At 41.4% G+C, this 9,719-nt stretch overlaps 1 pseudogene; it reads right to left on the bottom strand.

Moving 5' to 3' along the window:
• Positions 1–1,534: 1,534 nt before the first annotated feature.
• LOC143885831 (pentatricopeptide repeat-containing protein At3g14330-like) lies at positions 1,535–9,097 on the bottom strand (annotated as a pseudogene).
• Positions 9,098–9,719: the final 622 nt, after the last annotated feature.

Below are 9,719 nucleotides of genomic sequence, written 5' to 3'. Positions count from 1 at the left end.
CACACAACAAACAAACAATCAAACAACCTATCAAAAGAAAAACCTTAACTCTAAAACTCTCTATCTAGGAGAAATATCTAACTCTAGAGGAAGATTTTTTAAAAAACAAGATTTTAAAGGTTTTTGAAGAAGATTTGAAACATTATTTACAAAAAGTCTAGCTGGACTTGGGATATAAATCCCAAGCTGCACTACGTACCTCGTGGAAGAGGATCAAGCCAACGTAGTTCGAAACGAACTCTCCTAACTAAAACCTAACACTTCAAATGATTTAAGGGTTTTAATATTTTTCAAATGTTTTTGATATTTTTAAAGTTTTTCAAATGTTTTTGACATTTTTAAAGTTTTCAAATGTTTTTGAGTTTCGAATTTCTGATGTTTTTTGGGATTTTAAAATATTCCAATGCTTTTGGATTCTTAAATATTTTCACCCTTCAAGGGGACACGCAAGCATAACCACAAACTAGGGCAAAGCCCTAAATCAAAAGGGGAAATCCCGAACAAACAACAAGCGTCTCAAAGAGACGAACCACAACACATAAAGAAGTGTCCCAAGAATAGAGAAAACGAATCTAAGATCTCAAACAAGCAAAGCTCTAATAAGACTGAGTTAGTCTCTAATCAAAGTATTCAATGACAACTCTAAAGGAGAAACTCCTAACTAATAACACTAAAGAGGGAATACAACTGAGACAGAGGCTCTCGAATAATACCAAGAAAAGATGAAAGAGTCGAAGACTCTCCGATAATATCGTTAAAGAGACGAAAGCGTCAAAGACGAATGAGTCAAAGACTCTCTAATAATACCAACTAAGAGACGAAAGCGTCAAAGAAGAATGAGTCAAAGACTCTCTAATAATACCAACTAAGACAACTGAGCCAAAGACTTTCTAATAACACTATCTAAAGGATGAGTGAGTCAACGACTCTCTAACAAAAAATCACTAAAGAAGACCAATGATCCAAAGGCTCTCTAATACTACAACTTAAAGGAGGAATGAGTCAAAGACTCTCTAAAAAGGAGCTGCTCTAATATAAGGCTAGGTAAGCCTTTTAAAAATGGAAACCCTCAAATGAGACAAGGCTTGTCTCCAAATAGGGGCTCCACAAATGAGGCAAGGCATGCCTCCTAGGGGTACACTATTTGTCAAAATCAAGGCAACCTCCCTGAGGGTAGGCTCCAAATGAGGCTTGACTCCAAAGGAGCATGGCCTAATGAGACATAGCATGTCTCCTAGTAGGGGTCTAATTTCTATCGGTGTCTAAGAGACTAGTAAAGTCTACTATACAAAGGAGGGGAGCTCTACTTGGACTGAGCAAGTCCCCTAAGGATGAGCTTGGGCTAACGCCTTCATCGCCCACCACCACATAAAATGCATCTATTCACATTAGACAGCCTTACTAATTAATATTGAGTGGAAGTTAAGGCATCAGCAATGTTGGTTTATACTTACAACTAACCTAATTATGGCAGATCAACAGACATGATGTTGTGTAAATACCAAGTGCATCTACCTTGAGTTTGGGATGGCATTCACCAATAATCCTTGCAGAAGCATGCCCCATCCTCAAAATGGTGGAACCGATTTGTGTCCCTCAAGACGATGACCCTCTTTCCAACCCTTGAAATAATCTTCATCGAAGAATGGCAGTCCGAACAGACTCGAAGGTTTTTAGTGATCCGAATGGGCATGCCAATGCCAGTGTGGATGAGCCCAAACACGACAGCATGCCTCTCACTGTGCTCGCACACCCACATTACCTTCATTTCCGCACGTACGTCGTGGAGCACAACGCTAGTGTCGGGGACATAACCAGCTGCCTTCATTGCCTCCATGACATCCTTCCAAACTCTTTTGTACTCTGCCGAACGATGGAACCCTGCACTTCCTCCCGCCACAAAAGTATGAATTCTATTATCAAACTGAATCCAACTACATCCCACCTCTTTTCTAAATCCTCTTTTTTTCATCATATCTCTCACCTCCTTGACACCCTCCCACCTACCAGCTGCCGCATACATGTTCGATAGCATAATGTAATTTCCAGCATTGTTTGGCTCCAGATCAAACAACCGGTTTGCCACTGTCTTTCCCAGCTCAAGTTTTTTGTAGAGTCTGCACGAATTGAGCAAAGACCTCCATATGCTACCACTTGGGCTCATGGGCATGTTTGCTATCACATTTAGTGCCTCCTCGATCAGTCTTGCTCGGCCCAACAGATCAACCAAGCACGCATAATGATCTACCATCGGTGAAACACCGAAATCCCTCTCCATTTGCTCAAACAATCTCTGCCCCTCTTCTACGAGCCCAGCATGGTTGCAACTTGAAAGCAAGACAATGAAGGTGACCCCATCTGGCCTAAAGCCCCCTTTGTCAATCATCTCATTGAATAACTTTAAAGCTTCACTCGCACAGCCATTAACCGCATAGCCCATGAGCATGATATTCCACGACATCAAATCCCTATCGAGCATTTCATCGAACAGTTTCCGACTATATTCCACAGCCCCACACTTGGCATACATGTCCATAAGTGAATTCAGCACCAGCACATCAGGTCCCAATCTTGCCCTAACAATCTGAGTATGTATCTCTTTGCCACTTCTAATGGCTGTTAGTAGTTGTGGACCCCGATCCGAGAGAGGGGCGGGGGACGGGCCCCTCACAGCATGAGTGGCGATAAAAGGTGAGATACCTCTCGATTCGGGGACTAGCCCAGATTCGAGGCGTACCTTAAACAAAGAAGAGTCGCCATCCAAGGAAGTGGGCCAAGGATCCCATACTATGCTCTGTTGCAACGGATAACCAGAGATTATAAAAAGAGGGTTCGTGCCTGGTTACGAATTTGGAAGGTCAAAAGAGCACCTCATCCGCCCAAGTGTAAACACCTGGTCTCTTATGCCATTTATTTAATGATTTTGAAGAGTTTTGGGCAAAAGTCATATGAAATAGGAATCAATATCTCCGAGAAGACGTCTATCTAATCATGCATGTCTCGGAGATGAATAATGAGTACACCTAAAAGAAATGAAATAAGTGTCACCTAAGAATAACTAGGTTATAAATGTCATACCTAATTGGTGTCTAAGTTCTGGTGTGCAAACACATGCATGCTACAGCTAAAGGTATAGGATATGTACATGAAAGTAAGAAAACGCAGCAAAACATACAACACAAATCAATTCTATACACGACTTGACAAAATGAGTCCTAACTCTAATGCGACTTGACTCGGACTAAGATGGCCGTCCATCCCAGCTGCTCTACGTATCCCGGCCTCGGGAAGAATCGGAGTTAACGTAGTTCGATGCCCTATTCCAAACTACTATGCCTAACCATCTAGAACCGCTATCCTAGACTCGATTCCACTAGACTCGACTGATTTTTAAAGCTTTTTTGTACAATTGCTTAAGTTCATGTGAGTTATAATTTTTAGGACTCTATATGCCCTAACTAATGCAAGTTGGTTAGCCTTAAGCTAATGCAGTTGGGCCCTACATCCTATGTGTATCTAGGCTGTGCAATCTACTGAAAACCATGGGTTGACTATATGCTTCCTAGTCTAGCCATCGGTTCGACTAGATGTCTAACCGATCGACTCGAGGCCTCCTAACTCTAGGGACACTCACACGATAGGACACACCATATCAATACAAATCAGGATAGACTCCTAACTCTAAAACATCCCAAACAGCTAGGACAGACTCCTAACTCTAGGGGAAGATCTTTTTAAAAAGGTTTTGAAGAAGCTTTCTATTTTTTTGAGAATTTGAAATGCTTTATTTTTAAAGTTTTTGCTGGACTTGGGATGTGGATCCCAAGCTGCACTACGTACCCTGTTGAAAGGGATCAAGCCAACGTAGTTCGAAACAGATTTCCTAACTACTCTCGTAAGGACTCAAGATTTTTGAGATTTTTGGTTTTTCCGATGTTTTTGAATTTTCAAGTGTTTTTTTAAATTTTTGAATGTTTTGAGTTTTTGACACCAGAGAACAAACCCCTATCATCATAAGGGTAGGACAAACTCATGAATATCCCGCAAAGGTTGGACAGCATCCTATGCTCTGCGGGGGAAAAAGATAGAATAACAACTCTGCAAGGGTTGGACAGCATCCTATACCTTGCAAGAGCGGATAAAATCACATGATTTGGTGAGAGGTTGGAAAGAATCCTAACCTCTATGATGATAGGACTGACTCCTGAAACTGAAGGACTGACTCTCTAGCCAAGGAGAGACTCCTATGCTAAGGAGTGACTCTGAAATTAGGAATTCTAAGAAGGATGTGCTACTGAGACAAGGCATGTCTCTTAAAAAAGATGGAGGACAACTATGACCAATGAGACAAAGCCTGTCTTCAAAGGGTATGATTTTCTCTGCACGAGACAATAGCTTGTCTCCCTAAACAGGGGCTCTAGATGACTCTTTCATCACCCTGGCAATGAGAAGGACCTTATGTTTTAAGGGATACAAAAGACTGGGCAAGTCTTAAAATGAGAGAGGGGATTGCTACTTGGACTGAGCAAGTCCCCTAATAATGGGCTTGGGCTAGCGCCTTCATCGCCGCTGCGATGAATGGATTATCTAAAGTATAAGGGCATCTAAAAGATTACAAACTCTCTACCTAAAGAAAGGAAGATAAGAGCAGAGGGTACTACCACATCAGGTAAGTTCTTCTAAGACTGGGCTTGGGCTATCGCCTTCATCGCCCTTTGCGATCTAAGCTGTCGATATCAAAATGGTGAGGGCTTATCAGCCGACAATCTTTTCAACAGTGCAATATTTTGCTATGACCCTCTATCATCATCAAGCACATTTGAACTAATTGAGTGACTTATATAACTCTTCAGGAACCATGTCCTTATCATGACAGAATATAGCAAACAATAATTGGAGACCAAACAAATTGGCTCACACCACCTTATGACCCAACAAAGGAAATTCACATTATTCGGTGGTTGAGGGACAGGGGGTTCACATTATTAAATGACCATCAAATAGTCCATCCCCAAAGGACTAAATTGATACCATATTCAGATGAGTGAACACTGGGTTATGATTAGGGTCCAAATGTAAAGTAAAGGCCCCAAGATGTCCCCCTTTGTGAATCTGATAACAACAGGCTTCCATTTACATAACCATGAGATTAAGAAAGTATGCCTATTCAATTTTTGAACTTTCTATATTTTAGCAAAGGCATTGCCACAGGCATCATATTTTAGCGACAATATTCATCTTGAACACAAAATATCAGAGCTTTGACAACTTCTAGTGACTACTTTATTGTTTGATGGAAATGGAAGGAGACAAATTGACTAAAATTTAAACATGACTAGTCATTCAAACCAAGGAAGTATACCAAGTGGATACTGTAGAAAACTTCTACAATCATCAAATATTCTTGAAACAACTTCTCAATGGAACTTCGATTAAAACAGGTGATAAGATTGAATTTCACATTTCATTGTAGAGGGTCGACTATAGCATGGGTTCAAAACTTGGGGTTTCATCACTTTAAAACCTCATAGAAATTATTTTTTCTTTCAAATTCTAGTGCCCCAAATTACTATATATAAAAAAAAAAAACAGATGACCAATGCACTAGAACAAAATAAAATCCGTGGATGCACCATTACAGTCAGTCTATATCAGAATCAATGGTTTTTAACACAAGAGAAATCAACTAAAGAAAACAATGCATAACAAGGAAAATAATTGATGGATTTAACGAGAGAATAACCAACATGTACATAACAAAATCAAGCTTATGAAATCTCTGGTTACTCTAGAAGCATAAGATTAACATGAAATTAGGTGATTCATCCATTTTTATGCCTGCAACATGAGGTAAAAATTATCACCTAATTTCCATTCTCAATTTAACACAACTAATCTCATGATCCATTCACCTCAGATGTTAAACCTCAAATTATACTCAAGAGTCAAATTCAAATTCAGGAATTAATGCCATAATATCGAAAAATCAAGGCAAACAACCATGAAGATTTCAGTAATTCAAGTAGGGTAAGAAATGTTACCTGAACCTGTTGATGTAGCTCACCCGGACGTAATGTGTCTGAGACTTGCAGAATTTGCCAAAAATTCAACGAACAAGGTCCGATCTAGAAATTTTAAATCAGAAAAAGCTCTAGATCTATGAGAGAACATGAGGAAGATAGTGATATTTCTGTGGAATTGGAGGAGAAAGGTTCGGATCAATGAGAGATAGTTATATATCTTATGAATTAAAAGGTAGCAAATGAGGGTTTGAATACAAAATAAAATAAAATGGGGTTAGATCGAGATGGAATTTGAGGCCAATGGATCTGGTGGTTGATTAGCACTTGAAGACGGCTACAAATCCCTTTCTCTTCTCTATATTTTTCTCTGTAGATCTAGGATTTTCAACAAATCAGCAAGGCTCCCCTCTCGATTTTCTCCTTCACAGAAAATGAGCTCTCACAAGTTCTCTTTTTCTCTTTGGTTACTGTGATGATCGAAATAGCTTCGAGAGTCAATCGGCCTAGCTCAGTAGAATCCTAGGATTCCGATGAGATTTCCACCGGAGAAAATGAAGATTCTTCTTCCCTTTCTCAAACTATTTCTCTCTTTCCATCTCAAATCTCTTCTCCTTGATTTCTCTATGCTCTCACCTCTCTACTCAGATTTCAGATCTTGGCTAAAAATTGATCGAAACAGAGAGTACGACCGGTGTCTTGCAGACGATCGACCAGAAAAGCACCACCGGAGAAGAAGAAAAGAAAGAATAGGGTTTGAAATCTCAGATCTATTTTCTCTCTCCCCTTTTCTCTGCAAAAGCTTTGATCCCTCTCTCTCTCTCTCTGTTTTTCAGATCTGAGAATAATCCTCCGATCGGATTAGAAAACAAAGATCTATTGGAAAAAGTAGGAGATCTGAGAGATCGGAGCTCGCCGGAGATCCCGATGGAGAAGGTAGGTTTGGGGATTTTCTCCTCTGTTCTCTCTCTTTCTCGCTCAGATTTTTCGATAAAATGAAAACAAAAACCTCCTCTGCCTTAGATCTGCAAGTTCTCTTCGCACGAATTTGAGATCCGAATTTCACAAATGCTTAAAATCCGAAGAAAAATCGAATTACAGAGATAAGCTAGGGTTAGAATTTGAGATCATTGAGGATGATGCTGGCCGATGGCCGGTCAAATTCCGGCACGAATCCGGCGAGAGAAATCATCGGAGAAGAGGATTTGGGCTGAGATCCCCTTTTCCCTCCCTCTCTCTCTCTCTCTATGAGATTTTTTTCTTTTTTTTTTTTAGAAAAAGACTTAAACTCGTATTTATAAAAAAAATTGGGTGATGATATTGGCACTACTGATTGATGAGCGCGCGGTTCACGCGGATTTTGATAAGGCGTGCGAAGAAATTATGTCCTTTCTGGAGTAAAATCTCCCCCTCTCTGGATAAACTCACCCCCCTCTCTGGATAAACTCACCCCCCTCTCTGATTTACACTACGAACACCTCTTTGGCTCGTTTGCTAGGCAAACGAGCTCGGATTTTGACGAAATTTTAGAGGGACCTACCTGGAACCCTAAGCTACCTTGGGGTGAAATTTGGGACCCTAGTTCATTCATTTGATGGGGTTTTTCTCAAACTTGGAGGGTTTAGGGCACGGTCAAAATGGGGTGTCTACAGTAGTGCACACGCAGGAAGAACCGTAGTGAGAGTAACCCAACTGAAACTCAAACTCTCACTCTACATCTTCCTAAACACATCCAGACACTCCCCAACTCGATCTCAACGGACAAACCCAACAAGTAGAGTATTCCAAGAGAAAATATTTCTATGAGGCATATCATCAAACAGTTGGCGGGCATCATCCAAACACTCTCCACATTCAGCATACAATCTAAGAAGAGCATTGTTCACTACCTTATCAGGAAGAGTAACATCTCTAGACTTTAAAACCTCCGCATGGACCGCCCGGCCGAGGCCCAATTCCGAAAAATCGGAGCATGCTTTGAGCACAGATGAAAAGACAAAATTACCAGGCAGCAGGAGGAGAAGCGACCGGAGGTGGGGATGATGGACGGCGGCTGCAAATCCTCCTTCTTCTACTCTCTCTTGCGGATCTCTCCCTTCTCTCCGATGCTCTCTCTGCTCTTCCCCCACAAAAAAAATAAAGAAAAACCTCCTTAATTTATGAAAATCTCAGATCCAAATCTGAGATTTTCCTTCCAAATCTCATTCTTCCTCTTAAAATCGGTGGTGGGATGGATCTGCTGGAGGTTGGAGGCGAAAATGTGGAGAAGATGATTGGGTTTGATCGGATTCCGGCAAGCTTGCCGGAATCAATGGGTTTGCCGGAGGTGGAAAGGGGGCAAAAACAAGGGATAGGGTTTGAGGGTTACAGATGGGGTGGTGGTTGATGGTGGAGGTGGTGCTGTGCGATCGGAGCTCCGGCACCATTGCCGGAGGAGAAGAAAACCTTCCCTCTCTCTCTCTGCAATTCTTGCCCAAATGAGAGCTCCCTCCTCCAATGCCCTAACCGAATGGCCCTTTTTTAAAAGCAAGAGGGTGTGCTGATTTTAGTACCCCCAAAGCTTTGATAACTACACCCATCCAATTAGTCTTTTTTCTCTTTTGTATATATACACATGAGCACTAGTATGGGCACACCCCTAGCCTGATGATTCACTCCCCTATCTACTTCTTTTCAATAGGGCAATGATATTGGCACAACCATCACTCGGTAGTTGCACCTCCTCCTCCGCCCTTTCTTATTTTATTGCCTTGGGGAAATGATATGGGCACAACCTTTGATTTTATAAACCGTCACCCTTTTACTTTAGATGAGGGAAATGACATATTCTACCCCTTTTTGGACAGCTCCTCAATCTTGAAAATGAAAACCTCCCTTTTACTTGCCCCATCCGAATGACTTCTATAACAAAAGGCCAATTCTATCATACCCCCAATTTAATAACCACAACCCCATTTGTCTTCTCCTCTTCACACATTTAAACATGGGGAATGGATATTGGCGCATCTCTCCTTCTGATTCTCTCCCATTAATAAACAATATCAGCACATCCCTATCGTGATATTAGCACTACCCATCTCGATAATTTCAACCCCTCCCTTTTAGTGAGATAGAAACTTGGTAATGGCAGCCCCCTCATGCAGTCTTTTCCTTCTTTACTTGTGTACACTATCCCGGCTCGTCCGCTAGGCAAACGTACCGGATTCGGACGAAACTTTAGAGGGACCCCTAACCTACCTTATAAATGAATTTAGGACTCTAAGACCATGGTTCACTAGGGTTTCCTTCCAAATCAAGTTATTGGGGTTCGGTCAAAATGGGGTGTCTACACTTGTTTCTCCACCACCCTCTGTGATAACCCTAGCATCTTCTCCCTCCTCCCCTTCCTCACCGATGACAGAAAACTCAAATAATCCTTCACCCATCACCGTTGCTAATACTCTCGCCTTAGTTCTCAGGCAATTGCAAGAGATCAAGGATGAAAACCAAGCCATCAGAGCCCAGCTTGCTGAGAAGCTTGGGCCCTCATCTTCTAAGGACAAGGGGCCCATGTACCATACAACTACTTCAGAAGCGCCTATCCAGCTTGTGTTTTTTCCTATTCCTGATAAGACCGAGGAAGATTTTGAGAAAGAATAGTATAGCGAGGACAACAGTAAATCTTCTCAGACGATGGTTGATAAGACAGTTATGGAAAAA

Source organism: Tasmannia lanceolata, unplaced genomic scaffold (assembly GCF_043159265.1).
Source record: "Tasmannia lanceolata isolate RefF3 unplaced genomic scaffold, GAP_Taslan_0.1 ptg000011l, whole genome shotgun sequence".
Lineage (NCBI taxonomy): Eukaryota > Viridiplantae > Streptophyta > Magnoliopsida > Canellales > Winteraceae > Tasmannia > Tasmannia lanceolata.
Note: the sequence above shows the minus strand (reverse complement) of the source record. Positions and strands in the feature narration are given on the sequence as shown.